This window comes from Sphaerodactylus townsendi, linkage group LG08, assembly GCF_021028975.2.
Source record: "Sphaerodactylus townsendi isolate TG3544 linkage group LG08, MPM_Stown_v2.3, whole genome shotgun sequence".
Lineage (NCBI taxonomy): Eukaryota > Metazoa > Chordata > Lepidosauria > Squamata > Sphaerodactylidae > Sphaerodactylus > Sphaerodactylus townsendi.
In genome coordinates this window covers 38642694-38670595 of record NC_059432.1, presented here as the reverse complement: position 1 = coordinate 38670595, position 27902 = coordinate 38642694, and the positions used below count along the sequence as shown (strand labels likewise).

Genomic DNA, 27902 nt, shown 5'->3' with positions numbered 1-27902 from the left:
AAGCTTGAAGTGAAATGGGCTATTCTGGACTTTCACTGATTTTGGACCTGAATTAAAAACCTTTTTTCCTTGATTTATGTCAGAGCATTCCTTGTCAATTGTTTCTTTGTGTAGTATATTGTGCTGTTCTGTTGAATATGCTTTACTCTTTTGTTTTATATATGGCTATTTACATAATATAAAGCACATGACTTGTCTATTTCCCTAGGTCCCAAGGAAGTCCAGGGCCCTTGGAATTTTCTTGCCTTCATTTGATCTCTTCCTGAGGCTTGGGATTATGCATCTAACTTTCTGTAATCTTTCTCTACATAAAAGCCTATAATCATAAGAAGCTTAACTCTAAGCCAATTTTTGATTTTCCTTTAATGGTAGAAAGACATTTTTTTAATGAAGCCTCAAAACACTGAAGAATGAATGGCACATTTCTATCTTACCAGAGGTCTGATCACCTAACTTTCCCAATTTGCTTCCATTTAATAAAAATACTCAAGAGTGCATAAAAACATAAGAAAAACTGTGCTGGATCAGACCAAGGCCCATCAAGTTCAGCAGTTTGTTCAGATGGTGGCCAACCAGGTGACTCTAGGAAACCCACACACAAAATGACTGTAGCAGCCTTATCCGGCTTGTGTTCTACAACACCTAATATAACAGGCTTACTCCATTAATACTGGACAGAATAGGTATGCCTCATGCATTTTGAGTAGTAGCCACAAGTAGTAAAGTAGTTTGAAGTTAGTAGCTTAATCAGTTTGAGAAGACATTTAAAGATGCTGAGATCAGTAAACATGAAAAAGTTTAATCAGTTAAATAAAATGTATGACTTCACACCCACAGAAAGCTATAAAAGCAGGGAGACTAATCTTCAGATTCTTTAGTTCCTTTAGTATTTAAATAACATTTTCTGGTTGAGCCTAGTTAGCTTCTTAAAGATGTACGCTTCAGATCCCTGACTGCTGAAATAATCCTTCAAAGGCAACTAATAACGTAGACAGTATTGCTTATGAGAGAAACTGGATATTATGAGAGAAACTGGATATTTCAATTGCATTGGAACATAAATCTAATTAAGTGCTAGTATATTTTCTTTTAAAGTGTAATCTGCCATCATTTGAAAGGAGGGCTTATATCCTTTTCTGCAGAACTCTAAGAATACTGTATGTCTTTACAATGAGGTTTTCTTCTTATATAGTTTATAGGATGCTGCATGGTTTCCTCCCCCCCCTTCTTTTTTTAACATGTACATGAATGTACCAGGATGTGCAGAGATTTGTATAAGCACCAATATGCTATTTCTCCTTTCCATTTGATCCAGAGAGTTGCCTATTTTGAATATTGTTTATACATTTGTTTCATTTACACACTGCCTTTTTCTCCCAAAGAGACACACATTGTTAGTCTCTTCTCCATTTTGTCCACACAACTGCCCTGTGAGGTAATTTAAGCTGAGAGTATGTGAGTGGTCAGAGATTCATCCAGCAAGCTTCCATGGCAGAGTAGGGGTTTGAACCAGGCTTTTCAAGATCCTAGTCTGACACTTTTATCGCTAAACCACACTGGTATCTTGAGTTAATAATGGGTCGATGGGGGATAAAGAGGCAGGTATGGAGGCAATATTCATCCTATTCCGTAAAGACCATGGGAAGGGCTGTTAAAGCCAACTTTCCTTCCTTGCAGTGTCAGTAGTATAAAATACCTTGTTCAATTGGTACCCCAGTGGTGTCTACGTTCCCCTTTTTAATCCTCACAACAATCCTGTGAGGTGACTTAGGCTGAGATAATGTCAATGGCCTCAGAAGGGTGTAAATATATTTTGAATTCATTGTTCAAAATCTTCACTGACTTCAAGAGTTTCCAGTCACATTACAAAGGTTTCAGTCACATTCCCAGGACCCAGGACCAGCATGTCTGAAGAGCCACCTTCACCTATCTGACCCTACTTGACTGTTGACATCATAACCTTTGTCTGTGCGTTGCTCCCTGTCAAAATCAGGCAACAGGTTACTCAGCAAAAGTTACTCAGTGGCACCTTTCAATATGTAACTCCCTCAGGAAAAACACACTGTTAGCACCCTTATTACCATCTCTTTGGTACCAGACAATCCAGCTTTCCCATGCTGAAGAACCCCCTCCTTTCCATAATATTCAGCCCACCAATGAATTGCTTTTACTGCTTTTTGTTCTTTTTCAGCCAGTTGTTTGGTTTAGATTTATTTTAACATATGTTTTATTGCTTTTATTTCTCTTTGTAAACCACTTTGAATTCATTTTGTGAACATCTGCATTTTTATGTAGAAGCATAATATAGAAGTATTTAAATTTAAAAAATTAAAATGTTTTGATACTGAGACTGTTTGTGGTAGCAATATTTGTTTTTAAAGACAAGACATATTTAGGTTAATTTATCCAAATTGTTCCTTATTTTAATAAGTTAACCCATAATATTGTCAACTTGTCCCTGAGTTCAGGGACTTTTCCTGAGGAACTGAAAGAGGTTGTGGTGAAACTGCTCTTAATGATAACGAACGAGACTCTGACATGCTCACTAGTTGTGCAACCCTCGAGCAGTCAGCTTCCAGCTTCTTAAAGGACAAGTGGTGTTCAGCCACCCTAGATTGTGCAATAAAAGGATTGTGATGACCTTAGATGTCCAGCCTGGACAGAAGCTACACTGACTGGCTCAGTGTGTGTCTACCCCACACCAACAGGTGCGGGTAACCCACTGGACCCCATTCGTGGTGGGGATTGGGGATTGCCATTATTCCCCATGAATGAAGAATTCCCAGAACTGCTCTTAGACACCATCATTAGATTTATTTATGCTTTTTGATCCAGCCAACTACTGCTCAATATACCATCTTTCTTTTCTGGACAAGGTAATTGAAACAGCACAGGGGAACAACTCCAGGCCTTTCTGGAGGATGCATCTGTTTTGAATCCATTGCAGTCTGGTTTCTGGCCACGGAACAGAGATGGCTCTGACTGCCCTCATGGACAATCTCTAGAGACGTGTGGATTGAGGTGGATCTGCATTGCTGTTACTGCTTGACTTTGGTTTGGTGGATGCATTTGTTAAATGGCTTACTGGATTACGTCCAACCACTACATGCATTTCCTCAAAGGTGCCATTTTTAGACACCATGGTGCATATTAGTTCATTTTTTTTAAAAAAAATTATTGATATTTTGGATTGTTACAGATTTATATTATACATCTTTATATTTCATTCTCCATATCCTTTTACCCCCTTTCCCCCCTCCCGCCTTCTTCTTTTCTTCTTCATATCTTTTTGTTTTTCTTGCCATATTTGGTTTCTTGACATTATGTCAAAAATTTCTAATTGTATTTGTTCCCATATATATTCCAACCATTTCTGTATTGTCCAGATTTTTTTGTCCTTCCACCCTAATGCTATTACTGTATGGGCCGCTCTGATCATAAGTTTGAATAGCATTCTCTTTCTTTGTTCTATTATTGTATAATCCAGTATGCCCATAAATAATAGATCTATATTTATCTTTATTTTTACCTTCACATATTTTTCCATATACATTATAACCTTTTCCCACAGGTGTTTTACCTCTGGACATTCTAACCACATATGGATATAAATTGCATTTTTATCCCCACAATGCCAACATTTCGGGCTGAGTCCCTTTATCATATATGCCAGCTGTTTTGGTGTTCTATACCATTTTAATATTAGTTTCTTCTCCAATTCCGCATATTTCTCTATTTTTATCTTATTTATATTGCCTATTATTTGTTTTATAGAATCTGTGTCTTTTACTCCATCTTGTTGCCATTTTTCCATTACAGCTCTTACCATAAATTCTTGATCTTCTATCATATATTTATATAAAACTCCTAACATTTTTCCTTTTCTTTCATCATATGTTTTTATACAATTTTTCATTATACAATCTCCTTCTATCCTGGAGGCTTTTATCTTTTCCCAAATTCCTCTTAGGTGCATATTAGTTCAGATCACAGGCTTTTCATGACTATACACAGGAACCAACTGACAGAAATTTATATCTGCACTTTAATTTCTATCATCCTCAACCTATAAAAATAACTTTCCCTTTGGTTTGTTTCTTATAGTGAAACAGAACAGCACTTGTATTAAGGCTATAAAAGAGCAGCTAAAATGAAGTATGCCTTTTGAATAAAGACTACTTTTAGCATGTTATACAAAAGGCTAGATTATGGGCTGACAATATCCCTAGACACCACTTATTCTAATTTAGAGAATGTATTTGCCATAACAGACTACTATGTGTGTGTACCTATTCTAATTATCAAATTGAATTAAAGTCATCATCTATGAATATAGGCATGGGGTGGAATGAGGGGAAAGTGCGCCTGGGTCATGCGCCCCTGCTGCAGCATTGCCCACCCCTGCCATGCCCCTGCCATGCCACACCCCTGCAATGCCCCTGCCACGGCTCCGCCCCCATTGGCGCTACGCCACTGATATAGGCCTCTGGTGAAGGAGATTCCTAGCTGTGGCCATCCCCCTTTGTTGAGACTCATAAGAACCAAATCTCTTGGGGGGAGAGACAAATTAGGGGACATTTCAAATGTGGACAGTGTCTTGCATGCAAGTTTGTGAGTGAGATAAAAAAAAGTTGTATATCCTTGCATGGACTATGTTAAACCAGAAACAAGCAGGAATAAGTATCATTGTCCATGGGGTAATATGTCTTGATTTTTTCAATTTATACTTAATCTTTGCATGTATTATTGTGTGTAGTTTATTGTCAGTATCCTTTATTTCTTACATTTACTTGTATTCAGCACCTGGGTAATGCCACAGAATCATTATTGCGAAGTCCTTGAACGGATTACAAGACAAAGATTTAGCCATGAGCCTTGTAGCTTGGTGATTCCAACATTTAATGTCTGAAGTTGTTGGAAGCACACCTAAGAAGTGTAAAGGTTTCTTTGAAGCTAGCATGTTGGCTAATTAGCTGTTTGAAGCCAGTTAGCTTGTAGATATTTTCATCACACAGATTGGAGATATTTTCCTAAAGGAGTACTATTATGCTGAAGTGATACTGATACATACGGCAGTTTAAAGTTCACATTGGAGTGTCTCATCGTCTACTCAGAGGAAGAACACATAGGCAACTGCAACTGCTTCAGTTCAGAGACTGCGGAGGCCATTATACATTTTACTATTATCGTTGTATCTGTTTCTTTAAGGTTCATGTGGGTTGTAAGTGCTATGAACCAATGTTAGTCATACATGTATTACATTGAAATAGCTTTGCGTTGATTTTTATGGTCAGAAACTATGACCTTTTTATGAGTTATATTTCATTGTGTTGTGATTAAACAACGCAAACATACTTTAATCTAACATTGATCGGTTACTCAAATTGTAGTTGATTGGACACCACAGATTGCTTTTCTTGGTGCGTCATTTATTTGGTTTTCGTTACTACTAGACATGACTGGCACATTCAATCTGGTCGACCATGACTTCTTGGCTAAATGCTTCGCTGATGCTGGGATTCATGAGTTTGCCTTGCAGTGGCTGAGCTCATTTCTCCAGGGCCAGGGACCAAGTTGGACTAGATGCCCTGTGCACCATCTGTTGGTGTTTGGTGTCCCACAAAGGGTGATTCTTTCTCCTATGTTGTTTAACATCCATATGTACCCTCTTGTTAAGCTGATCCAGAGTTTTGGGCTTGGCACCCAGATGTTTATATTGGATGATAATACAGACTTTGCCCCAGATGTTTTGGGAAGTTTTTTGGGAGTCATGGTGGGACGGTTAAAGCAGAGACAGTTGAAGTTGAATCCATGTCAGACAGAGATCCTGTGGCTGAGCTGGGGATGGGCAGGTGGGGTTTGCCAATTACCAGCTCTTGAAGACATACAGCTAACACCTGTGCCAGCCATCAAGAGTCTTGGTGCCTCTCTATCAATGGAGGCTCAAGTCACATATATGGATTGCCAGGCTTTCTATCATCTGTGCCAGGTGAGATAATTGGCACTCTACTAGTCCCAAACCAACTTAGCTACAATGATCTATGCAGCAGTCACCTCTAGATTGGAGTACTGCAACTCGCTCTATGCAGGACTGCAGTTGGGCTTGCTTTAGAAGCTCCAACAGGGGCCGAATGCAGCACTGCAGGTCCTTACCAGGACCACATGGTGAGCACATATACAGCCTGTCCTCCACCAGTTGCATTGGCTCTAGGTAGAGGACTGAATTAAGTTCAAGGTTTTGGTGTTGACCTTCAGAGCTTTAAATGGTATGGGGCCATCATATCTGTGGGACCGCCTTTCCCAGTGTGTCCCCTGACAGCTGCTGCAATCAGCAAATAACAATCTACTGGTGGTCCCTGACTTGAAAGATATCTGGCTGGCCCCAGTGTGGGCCAGGGTATTCTCAGCCCTGGCCCCTAACTCATGGAATGCTCTGTCTAATGAGACCTGGGACCTTTGGGACCTGAGGAAATTCTGCAGGGCTTGTAAGACAGGCTTATGGTCAAGCAGCTACAGTCGTATCACCCGAATGGCCTCCCTTTTCTCCTCCCCTCTACTGTTTATATTGGCAGGATTATTGTAATGGAAACTGATTTTATTACCATTTGGGTATTAATTGTTGTTATCTGTGGTTACATTCTGATTGTATTTTAAACGCTGGAAGCTACCCTGAGCCGCCAAGGGGAAGGACATCATATACATTTAAATAAACAAAGAAAACAATTCCAAGACGCCTACACCATCATGCTTTGTCTTTTGTTTCTTCCTCTGTGCCAATCAAGGTTATAGCTCTTTCCCAAAAGCATCTCTGCAACTGTTTCCAGTGTAGAGGTATTCTGTACTGTGTGTGTTCTTCACATCTGAATGCACCAGGACTGATTAGCAGGCAGTTTTGAGCAGTCGCCATTTACTCAACTGTAAAATCACACTGTTCTCACTAGAAAGCACACTGCACAAGCCAAGTGGACAGCCGAGGCAGTATGTGACAAACAGTCAGCAAAGCAAACAAATGAGAGTGATAGCAAATAAGAGTCACGTAAACAAGCGAGGGAGTAAACAGAGCAGCTGGAAACAAGTAAAGGGAGCAAGAGAATGAAGTCAGTGAGCAAGGTTAGGCAAGCGAGTGGAAGGATCAAGTGAGAATATAGTCTGCAAACGCAGACTAAGTAAACTATGACATTTAAGAAGTAAAGCAACTGTGGCTAAACAATTAAGGAAAGTGATTGAGTAAAAGAATGTTTTTGGTTAGTTAGGCTGAGACTGTGTAACTTATCTAGTAAGCTTCCATGGCAGAAGGAAGATTCAGACCTAGCTCTCCAAGTACCTAGATGGACACACTAACCACTACACCATACTGTCCCCCTAACCAAGAATCTTGTCTTTTACTCAGTCACCTCTTGCTCATACCTAATTTCTGCTGTGTTAAGTACATAGCACACACCAGAAGGGCTTGTTCCAGGGGGGCAGAGATGCACAGGGGAAGGAAGGGTCTCATGCTTTCACATTCCCCCCACATACACTGCTGGTGTCTGATATGCCATGCGACTTGTGCAGGGAGGGGAGCCGGGCAGGGATGACTGGAGTGCAAAGGCTGCTGGGGGGAATAAGAGAGGGCACTGGAGGTAATGAGCCCCCTGACTGAGGGAAGGAGGGGGGAATCAGATTGAGTCCCACCATGGCTTAGACCAAAATCCTTTACCATAAACACAGCATACGGCACTGAGCAGCTTAAAATGAATCTCAAAACAACTCTCAAGCTAAAAGCTGAGAATAAAAGCCAACGGTCAAAAATTAATTAAATGGCTGAGTTTTTTTAAATGTTGCCGTAAACGTCTGGTGCCTAAAAGAAAGCAACGTTGATGCCAGGTGAGCCTCAAGAGAGGTGGTGTTCATCGGTGAGGTACCACCACAGAAAATGTCCTGTTTCTAGTGACTGTCCAAGTCACCTTTGAAGGTGGGGGAACACAGAGCAGGAGTTGTGAGGCACATCTTAACTGGTGGGCTAAACAGTAAGAAAGGAGATGATCCTTCATGAGCCCTGTCCCCAAATCATTTAGGATCTTAAAGCTATTTAGATCTTCAACCAGGACTTAGAGGCCGTTTCCGCATGGGCAGAAAATGACGGCCTGGAGACGGTAAAAACGCTGTCTCCAGGCCGCCATTCGCTGGAGCAGGCGCGCAGAGCCAGGGGGGCGTGTCCCCAGGCTTCGGCAACGCGCCAGAGGCCCAGGGACACGCCGGGTTGGCCGGGCGCTGGCGCTCCGCGGCGCCGGCATCCGCCTCTTCCCGGGACCGTCCATGCGGACGGTCCCAGCGTCTTGGGTCAGCGTGAAATGCGCCGACCCAGCCATTTCCACCGCCGTGCGGAAACGGCCAAAACTATTCCTGCAAACATACAGGCAGCTGATGCAAATCTTTTAGTACAGGAGGTGATGTGATCTTTATGTCCTTACCCTGAAAGTCGCCAGCTCCTTCATTCTAACTTAACTGAGGTTTTGGACAGTTTTCAAAGGTATGTATGCTGAAATGTATTTTTACTTTCAAATAGATCGGGGGATCAGGGCTACGTAGACACTAGAACTCAGGTGGCGAATTCTGCAACAAAGAAGGTCTGGCATGCTTTGTTCTATGGCAGAGGAATATACAATCTACTAACATATTTATGTGAAACAGAGTATAGCTGTTCAGATATGGGTTGAAAGATATGGGCTAAAAAGATGTGCTTTGATGCCAGTGCCATCTCCAGATTGCATGTGAAGGTTCCCCAGTTAGCCATTTTAGGAGGACCAAAGGAAGCCACTGTTCACTGCGCTCTAGATTTTTAGAGGAATGATAGGATTCTTCTTAGTGTCTTTCTTCAGTCTCCTGTTGGACTGAAGCTCCCAGGAGCAATAGCAAGCTAACAACTTAATCCACAGGGGCAAGAAGTGGGTCAGTTAGGGAATGCCCAATAGTAATGGTTTGTCAAACATGCTCTTATTTCTAGTTTAAGGAAAGTCACATGGCAAACAGCTTTGCTCTCTCTTTTGCTAGCAGCTGTTATGAGCTCCATAATAAACAGCAGGCTTTTAATCCCAGTGGGTGTCTGCCCCCCCCCCTTGCTTGACAAAGGATGCAGGATGCTAAGAAGCAGACAAAATGCCTGAGCTGTAAAGACCAAGATAGGCCATTGCATTGATACTGTGAGTGAGGTATTGGTCTGTTTATAATTGGATCAAGAATCGACAGCTGTCACATCTGTTGGGATTTTACATTTCTCTTCTTTCTTCTGCCCTCAAATATAGCAACAGGGCTCTAGGCAATAAAAGCAAGCAAAAATATGGGAGCATCCTTTGATATCTGAACATGGGAACCCGACAGCCTTCTTGCTGCCCCTCCAGAGTCCTGTGAATAGTTCAGCTTTATAAAATAGAGAAAGGAACAAGAGCTGTATATGTAGATTTGACAATCGTAATAGTGCCGTTTTAAAATCACCCTTCAAAGTTGCATTGATCCAACACCTTTTTCACCTGTATGGAGTCTCAAGGTGACTTACAAACTCCTTTTCCCTTCCTCTCCCCACAACAGACACTGTGTGAGTCCAAAGAGAACTGTGACTAGTCCATGGTCACCCAGAAGGTAGAGGAGTAGAGAAACAAATCCAGTTCACCAGATAAGTGTCTGCCATTCATGTGGAGGGGTGGGGAATCAAACCTGGTTCTTGACATTAGAATCCACCTGTTCTTAACTACTACTACACCATGCTGGCAACCCTGTTTAAGTCAGTACTTAATTTGGTGCAGCAGAGATTTAAGAGAGTCTTGTAGTACCTGAGACACAGTACATCAATTTGTTCTGAAGAGTAAATGAAGGTGACTTAAAAAAAACAGCTCTGCTTTTCTCCAAAATGGGGGTCAAAGCAACTTGCAACAGTGTTCTGTTCTCAATATTATCCTCGCGACAACCCTGTGAGGTTGGTCAGGCTGAGTGACTGGCCCAAGGTCACCTAGCAAAATTTCACCGGCGAAGTGAGGATTCGAACCAGATCCTAGTCAATATAAGTACTATGTCACACAGGGGGGCCCTTCTTTTGGTAGAAATGTCAAGGATTGAGTCTGGGATCTTCTGCAGCAAAGCATGAGTTCACATCTTCATCCACGGCCAAGAAGGTCCCAGATTCAGACTCCCATTAGTTTGCTGCTCTTGTTGGTTTCCTGCAAAGTACTTCAATAGCAGCACACATGGTCCATGGGCTTCATGTATCAGTACGTGGCGCTGATACAATTCTGCTCGCTCCAACTCTCTCCAGCGCCGTCGCCCACCGACCCCCAGAGACCCTTCGGGTGGGTCCTCCTTTTCACTCGACCCCCTTGCTCTAGAGGTCGCTAGAGCGGAAACCAAGACGACGCGTCGGAGTCCCCCTGGCCCCCACTCCACTTTTTTGTCATCCCGCTGCTAATAGGGCCATTGGACTCTCCCCCTGACCCTTTTGCCCAGAGTTAGTCTTCCGATGTCATGGTCTTAGCAAGGGCCCCCTTCTTCGCAGCTGCTGGGTTGGACGGAGCAGATGGGCGTCGCGGCGGTAAACTGGGGCCACGTTTCTCCGCCCTTTCCCGGTTCAGTTTCCCATTGCTGCCTTTCCAGATTCTACCCCATACTGGAGGCTGGGGAAAGTCGCATCCCCACGTGCGGAAGTGCGCGCGCTCCGGCGGCATCGAGCGCGCTCCGGTTCCCCTGAACGCAAGCAACTGAGCGGCGTTCTTGCTGGCCGGGGTTGCCCTCGTGGAACAAGGCAGCAAAGATGGGACCTGAGTTGCAGTTTTAGAGGTGAGTTTGTCGCTCCATCCCTCCTGCATGAAATCCCTGCTCCCATCTCTTTTGCAATAGATTTTGTGCGCCGGTGAAGTTCGAGGTGGGTTTGATTTCTTTTAACAGTCGGAAATGTCCCCACATTTGCAATCCCTTTAATTTTTAACACGCACACCTCTTGTGGGGTGGGAAGGAAAGACATTGCTGCAGAAGATGAATAATGTTGTATTTATGGTAGAATCAGAACATGGAGGATTTTTTTTAACAGAAGGAGGAATCTCAATCTCTACACTCTTTTTTCCAAATTGCCTACAAAAGTGCTTTTTTGGGGGGGGGGACTCTCAACTAGGAATGAATTGTGTGACAACAGCTTTATGAAATAATTATACAACATATATGCAAAATATAAAATGAGCACTAATGTGGGTGAATGGATAAACAGACATGTGAGGCATGAGCTTCTGTAAGTGAAGCAAAGTAAACACTAGATTTAAAGTGTACTTAAAAGATACGTAGCAAAATTATTCCTTATATTGCAAACCTGTTAATATAAATTCTCAACAAGCTAGTATATCTGAACTCACAGCAATGGTAATTAGTTCACTGATGTTGGTTTAATTGTGATTTATAGTGAAATGCTAATATTCATACTAGTATTCTGGATTTCCAAGGCGCTGCAGTAAAATTAACCCTATTTAAAATACCCAATGCCGTGTTTTATTGCACACAAATAACATACTTTCAAGGTGGATGCTGCAAGTATTACTCTGGGGAAAATTTTATCTTTATATATATACAACTTTTACTATTGGAGGTTTTTTAAAAAAAACTTTAGTGGAACCATTAATATCAGCCAGGAATGCAGAACTTCCCATTAATTCAAAAGTTTGTTTATATCACCGTAAAACAGCATATCTCTTGTACAATAAAAATGTACATATGTTGAAGTGTGTGTCTTCCAGTGTTCCCCCTTTACTTCAGCTTGCATTAACTGTATTAAGTAATAATAATCATCCACAATGAGTCCCGAGAGAGACAATCTGGTGTAGTGCCTAGAGGATTGGTCTAGAAGTGCTGTCACTCTTTCTCAGACGAACCTTCCTAGCCAGGCTATTTCAGTATACTGCTTTGGGTTCCTTGGAAGAAGGATGGGATAAAACGTAATAGAATTCTACAGATAACAAGTTGAGCAAAACCATTCCTCCTTGTCTTACTTGGCACATAAACTCCCTACCGTTGAGAAGCAAAGTTGTGTGTTTATCATTTTGCTGTCCAATCCAGGTTTTCAAAGAATTCGTAAGAAACTGCTTGAAAACAGCTTGCAAGTGAAACTGAATAATCTCTGTGCCAATAAATAATAAAGCAAATCTATTCCATCATAAACCTGAGATTTTTCAGTCTCCATATGTCATTCAAATAACCACTTCTGCAATGTCTGTCATTCATTCTGCTTCCATTTATTTTATTATTTTGCTTCATTTATACCCCACCTTTCTCCCCAGTGGGAGCAACTTGCATTAGTCTCTCCTGCATTTTGTCCTTATGATAATGCTGTGGGGTGTTTGAGCCTTAGATAACTGTGCAACTTAGGGGTGTCAAACTTATTTGTTACAAAGGCTGGATATGACATAAATATGACATGGCTGGGCTGAGCCCAGGGGGTGGCTGCCTCAGCTGGTGAGCCACAGTGGGCTTGTCAGCCCAGATTGGAACCGGGGGCCTGGGGGGGGGAGGGAGAGGTAGCTCACAGGTCAGATTGGGAGCGGGGGGGATGAGGCTGCAGAGGGCTCACTAACCCAAATCGGCACTGAGGAGTGACTACCTTGACTAGCAGGGGTGCCATGGTGTATCCTCTGCAGGCTCGCCAGGTCAGATCAGGAGCAGGGTGGTTGGGTGCCTGGACTGGCGATCCCACAGTGGCCTCACCAGGCCAGATCAGGAGTGGGGGCTGGGTGCCTCAGCTGGTTTATGGGCTGGATAAGCCCTCTCAAGAGGCTGGATTTGGCCTCCAGGCCTCATGGTTGACACCTCTCATGTAACTCATTTGAGGTTATTAAGCAAGCTTCCATAGCCGAATGAGGATCCGAATCTGATTCTTTCAGAAACCTAGTCTGATGCTCTTAATGACTACATCACACTTGTTTCTAGTGGTTATAGGGAGGGGCAAACAGTTATACAGGAGGTTCAGTTGTTACCCCCCCCCCCCAGCAATGAATACCAAACTTGACTCTCGTGTGTCCTCTAACAGGTTTTTTTTTGAGATTTTGCCAAGCATGATTTATAGAATTTCAGCTGCTCTATGAGATACCCAGGGTGCTGGATTCTGTTTGTTCATACAGTGGAGCGGTTCTGTGCTCCTGCCCAGCCATGAGGCATCTTGTGTGGCCAAGGCCCTTTATCTTGCCTACCACTTCTCATTCTTCATGTGTAGCAGAGTTATTCCATTCAGGAAAATTTAAGCAGAATATCTCCACATGTATTTATTATCACGTTTGCATTCCATACTTCTTCTGCTCAGGGTGGCGTATAGGAGATTATTTCACGTTCTCAACTGCGCTCCAAAGTAGCCTATCGTCATCCAAAGCTTCACAAAGAGCTTCATGAAAGGGCAGGGAATTTCAGTCCAAGCGCTTCCAAATCTAACACTCTGCCCTTTACACCACATCAGTAATCTTATTGGGCCATTCAGATTCTTCATTCCTCTAACTGTTAGCAGATAGAGACAACATTTGAGTGTATCTGCAGCTTGACAGAAGACACACTCAAAATAACAATATGAGGTTCTCCTACACTGGAAACTGCAAATATTCCTATTCCGACAGCTCCCTGTTCCTGGTCACTTCATTCATTTGAGATGAAACTGTCTATCCACCAACAGGAACCAATTCCCACATGGTCAGCAACACACACTCTGGCTCATTCCGCACATGCAGAATAATGCACTTTCAAATTGCTTTCAGTACTCTTTGAAGCTGTGCGGAATGGCAAAATCCACTTGCAAACAGTTGTGAAAGTGGTTTGAAAATGCATTATTTTGTGTGTGCGGAAGGGGCCTCAGTTACCTCAGATTCACATCAAAAGGAATTCTCAAAACAAGTATACAGATTATTTATCCATGTTCACTCAACTGCATAGTACCATATACTACAGACAGCACAAATCCAGTTGGTTGTTACCTGGAGCTTGTAATCTTTGGCCATGATGAAGCAGTAGCATATCTCTGAGTTAGCCTCAAAGAATGCAGGGTCAGTTCCAGGCTTGATGCTGAAGCTGGAACCCCGAACTATGTGATGTGGTTCCTGGCAGGACACTGATTTCCAGGAAGTGTGAAGGGTGCTTGGTAGTGGGACGACGGGAGTGAAAATTTCCTAACTGTTGCTGTGTCCTCATCACATCTCTTGTCTTTTGAGAGAGGAGATTGCATCACTAAAAATCACTAGGTTAGATGCTATGTGCATGTCACCACATAAACTATCAGTAATGTATTAGATTCAGAGACACTTTAAGTGGAAGTATAACAATCTGCCACAGGAATGTTGGCCTTTGACCAGGAAGTCCTTGGTTTAAATCTGCTCCTCACCCATAAAAACATACTGGATGGCCTTTGGCAAGTCATGCTGTCTAAACAACAGTGTCGTTTCCCTCCCCTCTCCCCCCATCTTCAGCTTCAGGCTCTCAAACATCTGTTTCAGAGATATGCTGTTGATCTACATTAATGGCGACTCTTCTGACTCCTAGCGTACATCAGTAGGGTCTAATAATGTAACAGAACTTGCATGCAAGGTTTTCTTAACCTTCTTGATTTGGTATGTAATGTTTGTTAATAAACACAAGGCATTTTTACATTCGAGGGCTTAGAGCAATTGAAGACAGTTTGTAACGTGAATTAAAACCTTTTGGACAGTTCGCTCACTCCTACTACAAATGCTTCTTCAGTCCCCTAAATAATGATCAGAGGTTAACATAAGTATGAGAGAAGTTCTAGAATGAGAAGCTCAAGGTTGCAATGTACAAAAGCCCTTTATACATTCATTGCTGACTCAGGATGCTAAGAATTAAAACCCCAGAATGCTAAAATGTTATCTAAATGTTATCACTGGCACTTACTACAGTAATTATTTGGTCATCCTGCTACATATGGCCTTCTTAACTCTTCTCATGAGGAAAACACTTCTGCATGTTGAAAACTGTAGGGTGAAGGAGTACATCTAAAGACACTTCCAGGCTAAGGTTTGTTTCAGGTAACTGAAGTGCTTTTGTGAATGACGGACGCAGATTGTGCTGATCGGATTTCTGCTAGTGCAAATGGTTCACTTAGGAAGTCTCAACACAAGTGGTAGTTCAAATCAACCATTATTATGTCTAACTGCTATGTTAGAAAGTATCCCCACTTACTGTCCTGGCATTCTGGTCACTACTGTTGATATCTGATTGTTAGTTCAGAGTTGCTATGAACCTCAGCTGCCATTAAAATTATTGACAGTATAGAATCATGGAGTTGGAAGAGACCACAAGGGCCATCAAGTCCAACCCCCTGCCATGTAGGAACACACAATCAAAGCACAATCAATTTCATACTGATACAAAACCTTCCTTATTAATTTAAAAAAAATAGTTTGAAGTAATTTGGGACAGTAAAGTGGCAGAGTTAACTGTGATCTTTTGCTGAAAACAAAAGTGAGTAAATATCGTAAAAAATCTTGCTATGAGTGAAAACATAAATCTGAGAATTCTGTAAAAGACATGTATTTCAGTCGTGGATGCCTTTAAAGCAAGCACAATTAGCTGTCACTCACCTGTTCCAGCCATCAATCAAAGCTGGTTTCCTGCAATTATCAAGTGCAGTTAGTTTAAATGTTACCTTAGGTATATAATTAGCCCTTGTTTTTAATTTGGAATTAACAGACCCTACTGTTCCTGCCATTCAAATGTTCAAAAATGCAAAGCGGTCATGAAAGTTGCTTTGGTGATAATTGTGCATTTCCTATAGTATACTTATTTAAAATAAATAGGATCTTAAATCATGGCTCATTTTCTCTGGCATGATAAAGGTACCAGGTATCTTTCACTACTAGTTAGTATTTAGAGTTGACCATGGGGCATTTTTGCACAGGACAATTATACCGGGTTATAATCGGTATCTTACAGTATCTGATTCTGGTTTCTCCCTTTGCATGACTGCCTGTTTTTGTGAAGGAACAGAGTGAATACCAGGAGGAAGTACTCCAGTTTGTTTCGCATGAGCCCGGGTCTTTTGTATTTACACCACAAGTGTATCCATGCATGCGCAAAAATCTCTGGTGTCCTGTGTTCTGATTGGCTGTTGTTTTGGGACAGCGGCTTGAATGAACACAGCAAGCGGCAGCAAAAAACAGTGGGGCACAGCATCACATCACCTTCCCACTCATGTTCTCATATTTTTGTGGAAAATGAGAGACTCCCCCCCCCTCCCCGTGATATGCCCACTAACATTCGGTCCATAGTACACATCTCCCTAGCTATGCGATCCAAGCAATCAATACATGTACAGAAAAGAAGACAGAGACATTTTGGGACTCCACTCTAGATTAATCCAGGTGAAATGGCACCTAGTCAGTACCATTAGCAGAAAATGTGCTTGGGGAAACGTTTTGGGAATGGCGGGCTGCAATGATCGGCGTCTCAGCAGAGTTGAAAGTTGACGTATGTCAGGTGCGGAGATCGGGGGGAAGGGAGGTAGGGAGATCAGGTGGTTGGAAAAAATAAACTGGTTCTCCTCCCATGGTATTTGCGGCATTGAGTGGGTTCACTCGCATGAGGATTTTTTTTCAAAAAAAAGAATCGCTGTAATGGAATTTGCAGAGCTTTTGAAAGCAAATCCGGGGATCGAGAGAAATCATCGGTGGGGACAAACCTGCTTTAGGACCAGGAATCGTGTGAACTTCTTGACCAGACAGGGATATTTCTCTTGCTCAACCCAGGATATTTAGACCATGCAGAAATGACCATAGAGATATTCTAATACTTTAATCAAACAATGATATGTGAATGTTATGTGCCTTGCAGGAAAGTTTAATGGATGCAACTTAAGGTCCCTGCAAAATTCTTGACTACAAAAAGTGGTCCTTCTTCTGATAGCTGGTACACTGTTTTTAGAGTTGTCAACCTCCAGGTAGAACCTGAGATCTCCCGGAATAACAACTGATTTCCAAACTACAGATCAGGCCCTTTGGAGAAAATAGCAGCTTCAGAGAGTGGCCTCTATGGCTGTATATATGCTGCTGGAGTCTTTTCCTTCCCCAAACCTGTTCTCCTCAGACTCCCCTCCTCCAAATCTGTAAGGATTTCCCAACCCAGAATTGACAACCATACCTCTCACCCACAAAAAGCTTATGCATCAGTAAATTTGTTAGTCTGAGAGCCCCATCTAGAGACCTGTTAGCGGGACGTGGTGCCACAATGGCTCTTCCTTGCCCCCTTCAAGAGAACTTTCTGGTAGCACGGGGAGGCAAACGCCAAAGAAAAAACTGCCACAGCTGGAAAGCCATCCATTGGGTTCGGTGGTCCGAGAGCCAAGGTCACAGCATGACTGCCGCAGATTTGGGGTGGAAGCCCAAATCCATCGGCTCCACCCCAGGACCACTGCCAAAACAATATTGACTTTAATAGACTGATAGCCTGTGTAAGGCAACTCATGTGTTCAAGATTGTGTAGCTTTGAAGCCCTTTCAGGACTTTGAAGGTAGTCAGCACTTCCAGCAGAATTGTCAGCTCACAGTGTTGCAGTAATAATAGAAGCTCGTTTGTCTTTTCTGGGGCCAAGCATGCTACCCAGTCCACAGTCCCCAAGCTCCCTGGAATATTCTGCCCCTTTCGTTCAACTGGAATATTCTGCCCCTTTCATTCAGCTGAAGGATGCAATCAGAAGGAAAGTTTGAGGAACAATTTCTTATTTAATGAGAGGAGGGGAAGGGGGGGGGATAATGCTTTAACACTTGGAGGAGAAAAATCTGTAACACTGGTGGGTGGTGCTGAAAGATATAGAAGAAGATATATATCTGGTTATGGTCTTTAGAACAAGAAACCTCTGTGGAATGAGAGACCTGAAAACCAGTGGACAGGGGCTTGCAGTGCTCACGAGAAGGAGGGAAAGCAGTTGTTTGCACTGGGGCACCACTTGATTGGGGTTGGGTGCTAGTTTTACAGATAGCGTACCAACTTTACAATCTGACTAGTGTTGGGTTGGCTTGTATTGCGGAATGGGAACTCTGCTCTGTGTGAATCTGCTGTGTGAAGGTATTGTTCTGCTGCTTCCTGACTTCTTATCTCTCCTTTGCTAGCTATTGAAGGCCACATACTTTGGTCTGTAGTGCAGCTGTGGAATTGTACGGTGGGCGGGGGGATGGGCATGCTGGCTACTTTAAAATAGCAACGTCTCAGCTGGGGCAGCAGAGACGTCTTGGAACTGTACGGGACTTGCCTTACCTGCAATAAAGAGATCTTTGTTCATCAACAACTGTTACAATTGTCTGGTTAAAGGAGGTTCTGACAACTAGCTTCCATTAACAGTTGAGCGAGCAATAAAATGTATGATTTGCTCACCTTTCTCTTAAATACCCTAGTAGGACCATCTGTTCTGGTAACATTGTGTAGGGTAGAGCTGCTAAATATGTTAACAACCTCGTGTTTTATTTTGAATGTTGTGGCGGGGGGGGGGGGGGGAGCGGAAAGAGGGTGAGTTGGACTGGATTATGTTGCCATCTATTTTTGTAATACTTCTGCAGTGTGTATTGTTATTAGGTGTTATTGAGTTATTGTTTTAACTTTTGTATAGCTCTATTTAAAATGTTTTTGTGGATTGTATTTATTTATTGTTGTGACCTGCCCTGAGCCCTGCGGCCTGCGGGAATAGGGTGGGATACAAATTTGAAATATAAAATAAACAGGAAGAGTGAATCTTTCATTGCATCAGCTCATGTTGATCTAGTAATGGGATCTTGAAGAGCTAAGTACAGGTATATTTGACAGAAGGTCAGCACCTTCTGGCAGGGAATTTAAAGAAGAGACAGTGGGGGAAGAAACTTCTTAACTCCTTTCTCTCCACTGCTTCTGCTTTACAAATTTCCCCCTTACTCTTTATTTTCCTCATACAATGTTTTAGGCAGATGTTTTCCTTGCCAAAGAGAAAATCTCCCTGGAGAAAAAGTAACTGGAGGCTGATTTGGAACAGAGAACTGGTGAGCAAGGGAAGGGTTATAGCCCCTTCTCTTGCAAGCCTCTTTCTCTCCAAAATTTCCTTCTTGGATTTTGTTTATATGTTCTTGCAAGTAATGTGTACTTGGCCCTTTTAGTTTTGCGTATTTGTTCATTCAAAGGAAGATCTACTGTCCTATAATACAGTCCTACACAGAATTACTCAGGTCAGCTTGGTATAGTGGCTGGAATTTGGGAGATCAGGTCTGAATCCTAGATCCCCCATAGAAGCCTGCTGAGGAACCATAGGCCATTCACATACTCTCAACCTAACCTAATTCACTAGATTGTTGCACTTGGGGTACAAATGCAGAATATATGGGGTATGAATGAATGAATGAATGAATGAATAAGCAAGCAAGCAAGCAAGCAAAACCTAAAGCCAAGCAAAATCCATGGGCATAGACTGGACTAATATTGCAAAGAGAGCCAGTGTGATGTAGTGGTTGAGAGCAGGTGCACTCTAATCTGGAGAATCGGGTTTGATTCCCCGCTCTGCCACTTGAGCTGTGGAGGCTTATCTGGGGAACTAGATTAGCTTGCGCAGTCCAACACATGCCAGCTGGGTGACCTTGGGCGAGTCACAGCTTTTCAGAGCTCTCTCAGCCCCACCCACTTCACAGGGTGTTTGTGTGAGGGAGGAAGGGAAAGGAGTTTATAAGCCCCTTTGAGTCTCCTTACAGGAGAGAAAGGGGGAATACAAATCCAACTCTTCAAAGGGTTTGCACTGTTGTTCTCTTGAGACAGCACAGAAACTGCTATCTAGAACAGGCATTATTTTGGATCCCAGTCTAAACAGAGCTTGTTCATATATTCCCCAGCTGTCTGCCTGAACTGTACTTGTAACAGGGAAATGCTGCTTGAAATTAGAAACTGGCTGACTGGCATGCCAGCAGCTAACTTGTCAGCCAAATGAAGGCATTAAAGCTACAGCTTATTACAGAGAGCAGACAGGACTTCCGGCCTGCTCTCATCAGAGATATTCAAAAAGTGAACCCGGCGGCTGCACCAGGAACTCCTGCAGCATTGCCGTCTGCAGCATTTCTGTTCCCTCTCCCATCACAATACTGGTTATCCTATTAACAGAGCTTTCAGTTCCTACCAAAGCAGCTTGATTTTTGTAGGTTTTCTTCCCTCTGTCCTTTGATCTTCTTTTTTTTGCTTGTAACAAACACCTTCATGTATAACGGAGATCTGACTCTTGAAAGCTCGTATCTTGAAAATGTTGGTGGTCTCAAAGATGCTACTGGAATCAAATCTTTCCCTCTATGTTTGTGGAGGTTTGATAAAGGCCATTCTGCATTTTATCAGACAGTAGTTGATACTACATGAAAATAAGTCAAAATCGTTCTTTGAGGGATTGTACTTTTGCTCATTCCTCACCGATTTGAAAGAGAGGCATCTAATTATTAAGCTGATAAAGAAACTTTAGAGGAATAAAAAAACATATCTTCTACAAAATGGCACTCCTGCTTTTCTAACCTTGTAAAATTCTTTGAGGGCGTCAACTGGACAGCCAGTGTGGTACAGTGGTTAGTGTAAGATGTCACACTAGGATCTGGGAGACCTAGGTTCAGATCCTCACTCTGCCATGGAAAGTTGCTGGGTGACATAATTGCTGCCTCTCATTCTAACCTACTTTGCAGGGTTGTTGCAAGGATAAAACAAAGGAAAAGGGACTGATGTAAGTGGCTTAAGATTCCCATTGGAGAGAAAAATAGAATAGGCAGCCCAATCCAAAGCAGGAAGTAGTTGTGGGGTGGCCAGGAACAGTGCCACTATGGCTCGGCCACCCCACCCCCTCCAAAGAGGTTTCAAGCAGTGTGGCAAGCACAGAAAATGCAAAAAAAATATTCCCAACTGCCCTGCCAACCACCTGTGCAACTCAATGGATTGCGCCTAGTGTAAGTTTACACAATCAAAAGGGGGCATTCCCAGGTTGAAAGCCTGCTGGAAGCCAACTTAAGTTCCCTCCACCCCCAGGAATGCCCCCAGAATGCCCCCATCAATCCTGGCATGGGCTCCTGCATTGGAGGAGTGCTGGCATAGAGGTTTGGACAGTGCCCAGGCATTGTGCTACTGTACAGTAGGTCAATACCAGTATAACTGGCCTTGTGGTGGCCTAGATAGCACTTACACCAGTGTTAGGTGGCATCATGCCATTTCCAAAGCACTTTTCAACCCCTGCCCCCTTTGAATTGCAAATGAAAACTAATAAATAGATGATGGGGTCTTGTAGATGTGCACATGGACTTTCAAAAAGATTTGGCAAAATGTGCAGAAGCTAACGCTGAGAGTAGGAAGCTGAGCATAGGAATCAATTAACAGTTTTGAAGGAGAATAAAAAGGGGAATCAAAGAAGGGCCTGTAGTAGTTTTACAAATTATCTGGGGTCAGGATTGAGCAGTGGTAGCCGTGTTTATAGATGGGGGTATATTATTTGGATGATGAAAATCCAGATAAGTTATGAAGAACTTCAAAGCTGATCTCTCCAAACTGGATGAAAGAAAATGGCAAATGTGATTCAATATAACTTAGCACAGAGAAATTCACAACGGATTAAAAAGAACCCACTTCACACAGATGCTGAATGGGGTCTGAATTTTTAGAGAGATTGTGGATGATAGCACAATGAATAGGTCAACTCAGTATAGAATAAAAGTGAAACATTCCATATTGCATGTTATTAGAAAAGGAACTGAAAATAAAATAGTCAGTACAAAGACTTCATAATGCCTTTATAGAAATCTTTCGTGGAGCTGAATTTGGAATCGCATAAAGTCCAAGTCATCCTATTTCAAAAAGAATACCATACACAAAGGGCTTAGCTAGACAGGGTGTGAACAGGGGGGACATATGGGGTGAAATGTTTCCGAGCTGTAGCCATTTAGTCACTGGGGGGGGAATTGCCCCCCACCCCTCCTCGTTCCCCTGGGTCCATGCACTGACTTCAAGACCTGGTGCAAAAAACGGTTGGTCATGGTGCGGGAGGGTGGCCGCCCATACAGGAGGAGGGCGGAAAACTCAGATTTTGTACTGGGCTTCATTTTCCTCTGGGTGTGAGAGATCTGTGATCAGATATTTCTATATATTTTCTTTGGCAAAAACAGTTATGATTAAGGTCAGAATTCTGATACTTGGATGGAGGGAGAAAAGTTGTTCCTCATGCCATTGCCCACGTCTAGCTAGATCTCCTGCTCCTTTTTTTTTTTGCCTGATGAGGGTTGGTGTGAGGAAATTTTTTTAACATGATGATTCACTTGAGGTGAACGCCTAGAATGCAGTGCTCTAAGATTGGCCAAATGGTCTGCCCAAATCCTAAAGTGTCGCTTTGATGTCGCACTGGTGACATGACATCACTTCCAGTATTTCCCATAAGTGATGTTGCATGGCCAGCATTGTGCCATTTCCCCTGTTCCCCCACCCTCTATGGATTCCAACCATCAGTTGGTAAACCTACTCAGGCAGAAATCCTCTTTCCACAAACTGTCCTTAGCTTTAGTAAGGCATAAAGAAAAGCAACTCTCTTTGGAGTTCATCAGCTGTTCTGGGAGCTAATTTCAGAGAAAAGGTGCCTTCACTTACTTATCCCTTCACTGATTTAAGGTAAATGAAACATCTGAAGATCTCATCATTGGCTCAGTATCACATCTAAATAAGCCCTTGGAAAAGGTGCACAAAAGGACAATCAGAATGATTGTGGGGTTCCTCATAAGGAAAGGATAAAGCATTTGGGTCCTTTCTTTAAGAAACAGCACAGTTCAAAGAACTTCATAGAGGTTTATAAACTGTTCACAGGATAGTATGGGTAAAGAGACTGTTAACCCTATTCTGTGAAACTAGAGCTTGAGACCATTTAATGAAAGTGAATAGCAGTAGATTGAAGACAAACAATATCTTCTTCACACAGTAAACAATTGACATATAGTATCTTCTGCAACATAATGTGGTCCTCACCACTTAGTGGCTTTTATGGCTTTAAAAGGGAGTTAGAGTTGATCCCAGCTTGACAGATACTTCTCGGTTCTTCTCTGACTATTTACTGGCTCCATGCCAGGGAGGCTTTGGATTTTAAAGCTATTATGCTGTTTGATTTATAAAATTACTACAAAAGTATTGCAATAGGTCACTTCGGAGGGGAAGCTCAGAAAGATGGTGGTGTCATGAGGGGAAAGGATCTGCTTCAAACATTCTTTTCCAGTTGAACTGAGACAAGGGGAAGACTTACCTGCAGTCCTGAAAAATTAATCATTTGGGATATAAAGAATTATTTCTACAATACTGAAAACAGATTGTTTTGGACAATAAATATTTTAATATAATGTAAATATAATTTGGGTTAATTTTTGATACTGTTTTTGTTTACTATTTTGGTGTGTGTATAAAACTGAACTCAAGATTTTTTACATGAAATCATTGCCAGAACTGGTGGCGCTGAGTAGCGACCAGGCACAGTGGAGATGCCTAAGGCTCCACCATTGCAGAAAAGAAGCTGGAGCAAATAGTAAGGGGGTTGGACAAGAGTTTCCTGGCAAAAATAGATCTGGCCACTTGTTTGGAATAAAACCGTGCAGTGCTGATTTTATTTATTTTACTTTGCTTGTATCCCATTTTTCTTCCCAGTGTAGACCCAAAGTGGTTTATGACATTTCTTCTCCATTTTATCTACACAGTAGCCCTATGATGTAGATGAGGCAGAATATGTGTGATTTGTCCCACATCAACCAGCAAGCTTCCAGGCCAAATTGAGGATTTGAACCTGGGTCTCCCAGATCCTAATCTGATAATCTATCTGTTTTTTGTTATTTTGGGGGGGCAGTGTGACCATATCTGATGGTTTCAGCTCCTAATGTTTCACCTGCATCTATGACTGACATCTTCAGAGGCATGTCACACAGTAAGATTTGCTTCACTCTGTAGCACAGTGTCAAATGTTTTGTGTAGTTGGGTATCTATTTTGTCCACTTCTCAAGTGGGAGGGGGATGAGGTGCATTTGCATGTGTTCTGGTGGAGTTCATTTGCAGTTGCAAAGTGCAGAAGGGCATTTGCATGTGACTGGGTAAACACAGCATTCTGACAAGAATAAAAGAGCATGAAAAACACTGCAGACTAATCCAACCTAAGAAATCAGCAGTAGCTGAACATTCTCTAACCCAAGCCAGTCAGCTATTATGTCAGACTACATGAGGAAGCTATTGAAATCTACAAACGCTAAGACAGTATGAACAAAAAGTGAGTCTGAAGATGAACAAAACCGGGCAACCGATACTAAAAAAATATCAAAACCAAAAATCAGGGAATTTCTCAAACATTATTCAACAATTCACCAAATATTACAAACTCCTTCCCACCCACCCCCTCCCTACTCCAGTTCTGAGATGAGTCACACACATTCAAACCATCAGGATACATACAAATGCAACTGAAAATGAATGCCTCCCAGACACATGGAAATAAGCCTCTACAATTTGCAACTACAAATGAATTATGTGAGAAACAGTGAAGACATACAAGATTAATGTGGCCAAAATTCGATAACTGTGCCCAATCAAAACATCCCCAAATGTTTTGGAAAATGCTTAGTGATTTAAATAGGCAGGTGAGAACTTTTGAAAGTGAAGTGGAAGTTTCCCCAGAAGCCAGGGTGGACTACTTTTTAAGTGAGAGTGCAGGTGTTGAGACCAGTAATAAGATCTCCAAGTTGAAACATTTGTGCACTTGTGGTCTGCTCCAGAGTGAGTGTAAATTCCCTTCATGTCAGATTCTTGGTAGCACACATGTTTTTTCCCCTCCTGAACTCACTGTGCTGCAGATGAGAGAAGCCCTGCAGTTTTTGAAATTTGGCAAAACATTAACCCCCATCCCCTGGGAAAGGGAAGAGAATTAACATGTGTTTTGCTTTCTTTGGGTTTCCTCACTCCTCCTGGCTTTCTACGCCCACCCAACAGCTGTTCATCCCAATGGATTAAACAAGGAAATGGGGGTTAGTCAGAAGGACAGATCGGCTGAGCTGTGTTCACTTTGCACTGGGAGAAATCCATTGAGACCATCAACTATAGGAAAAATCCACTGCAAAGTACCCAGTTGCAAGGTTAGAACACTGTATGCAGTTACAGAAAAATGGGAGGAAGCTGAGTCTAATAAGGTTCTTAGGCCAATTCATTGCCTAAAACCTGGGAAGGCTACATGTCTCACGGGGAGGGGGGGGGCTCCCCCTTCAGCTGTTATTTTTACTGCAGTAGATCTAGCAGGAGAGATCTCTGCAGATTGACAGTCATCAGTCGAAGTACCCATCTATGAAAATAAGGGCACTTGCTTAGATCCCATGGAGTTCATTAGCTTGCTTTCTGTGCTGGGCAAATTGTATGCTATGCATTTGGAACACAAACTGATGTTTTTAGATGGACACTTGCAATATTTTGGGACCTGAACAGTTTGGCTCCAGAAAGCATTACTCAATAATGTATAATGGGATAATGTTGTCTCATCTGGTTGAAAAAATTTAAAGACAAATGGATTATATGCTTCTTTTAAAAATTTGAAATCAGCATTCAGTACTACAAATAAAGAAAGATTGTAGGCCAAGCAACAAAAATAGGCAATTTCAGAACATTTGTTGTACCTAATTCAGTACTAACACAATGCTACACGTCAAGTGGCAGGGTTGCATTTTGACTTTAATTTTCTTTGCACTCTATTGAAACAATCAGAGTACCTTTTCATAGAAAGTGAATATAATGGCTCCATCATTAGGGGGGCATCAAATTAATATACTGTTTTATGCTGTTCATGTCTTTCTATTATAATCAACAAGACTAGGCTTGAGAAACCAAATTAAATCATTGTGAAATGCAGCAGCTTAGCATAAGCTAAAATAAATTTAAAATACTGCTGTTTGGAGACCCTAGAACCATGGTGGCAAACCTTTGGCACTCCAGATGTTATGGACTACAATTCCCATCAGCCCCTGCCAGCATGGCCAATTGGCAGGGACTGATGGGAATTGTAGTCCATAACATCTGGAGTGCCAAAGGTTCGCCACCACTGCCCTAGAAAGATAGAAAGTCTTTGGCAGTTGTAAGGAACAGAGTTTGAACAAGTCTACTTTTATAAGTACCTGGGAATTTACTTCTATGCTCTCATGGCATAGAAAGGCATCAGAAACAAATTATAAATAGTTTTCAGCTTCTGTCTCTTTCTGTGAAGAAAGTTTATTTTACAAAAGGCAGATAGTCTTTTCTAGCATACTCAAACTATTCAACTAAAGATCCTGGCTTCTATCCTATATTCACTGCCATTATGGCAACCTGTAATAGCTAAAGATTTTGAGAGGCTGCAAACAGGTTTTTTCCAAACCATCATGGGAAATCCCAATTGTGTATCCAACAAAGTAATTAGATTAGAAACTGGTCTGTGTTCTTTACAATCAATCACATGGAAATATGCTATTAAGATGTGGCTAACAATATTTTTATTAGAGCCTTGAATCAACTAATGCGACTAATGAGGTGTGATTTATTTCTGTCATCTGGTGCAAAAGACTTTTATGATAAATTGTGTGAACTGGGATTTTTACTAGATGATTATTTAATTGTTATTCAGGAAACCTGTTGGAAACTATATCAGAAATAATTATGGTCCATGATTGGCCTGGGTTATTAACTGATTCATATAGGAAGTATTCTCCTTAGAATTATGGTTAGATCCCCACAACCCCTTCTACAGTTACTGATTATTTGGTTTCTATAAAAATCCCAATTTTAATTTTTCTGGTAAGATGCAATTCACTTCCAACAGTTGAATACACAGGAAGGTTTAAAGGTATTCCCTGGACTGAAAGAAACTGTTTGTGAGCTCCTGGAATTACTAAGGCTATCTCACACACAGTGGCGTAGCGCCCACGGGATGGGGGGGACGCAATGCCTCGGGCGGAGCTGCGGAGAAGGCATGGCCAGGCCGTGGAGGGGGCATGGCGGGCGTGTTCCGGGGGCATTCCAGGGCGGGCACAGTTTCCCCTCGCTCCGTCCCTGCTCACATGATGTTATATTGTCCTGTACTTACAGTAGCTAGATGTGATGTATTGAGATCTTTTATTAACTCTGCTGTCTTGTGCTCCAGTAATAGTTATTTTGAAACTGTTATTTTCAAATGATATGGGCAAATGTTTTAAATGATCTTAGTATTTACTGCTTTATTGCATTCCCTCGTTTTTTGTTTTATTTATAATCCTACCAAACCTTTCGCTGAAAGGATTTAAAATGAAATAAAAGTTGAATAATAATATAAAAGTTGAATAATAATATAAAAAAGAACTCTGCTTGGACACATGCAGATGCACCTTATCCCTGTCCCAGCTGAGGTGGGCAAAACAGATACTGAACTACACAAAACACTCTCACCACAGAGAGAAATATCTCTTTCCATGACTTGTCTCTAAAGATGCCAACCAGAGATACAGCTGAAACGTTAACTTAGGACCTAAAACTATCAGACCCCACAGCCTGGAAAACCCACAACAGTTAGTTGATTCCAGCTGTGAAAGCCTTTGACAAGACATTGACATTCTAACCCAAGCTAGTAACTGTTTATAGTACACATCTTGGCTTATGTGTTTCAGGAGCTATTATGACTGCATAGCATCCGACTCTACCCTTGGCACATTTACTTTAAAGCTTCATTTAAGTTGAAGGGAATTCCTTTTGAATAACTACATTTGATAAAATACAATGCTGCAAAACTGGATTAGAGTAATACCCTTGGAAAATGCGTTGAAATAAGCATTGTCACTATCTGATGTTTCCAAATAATGTGTATGAAATTATCTTCATGTAACCAGTATTTTTCATTGTGCTGCATGAGTAAGGATTTTCTTCATTTGCTTT

The 27902-nt window shown here is 42.0% G+C and overlaps 1 protein-coding gene across 1 annotated transcript in view; it reads left to right on the top strand.

The window, feature by feature from the left end:
* The first annotated feature begins 10469 nt into the window (after positions 1-10469).
* LOC125438299 (gamma-aminobutyric acid receptor subunit pi-like) overlaps positions 10470-27902 on the top strand; it is a 51410-nt gene continuing 33977 nt past the window's right edge. The window contains exon 1 of the mRNA XM_048506647.1: positions 10470-10806. The gene's annotated coding sequence lies outside the window, so the exon portion shown is untranslated. The remainder of the gene's footprint in view (positions 10807-27902) is intronic.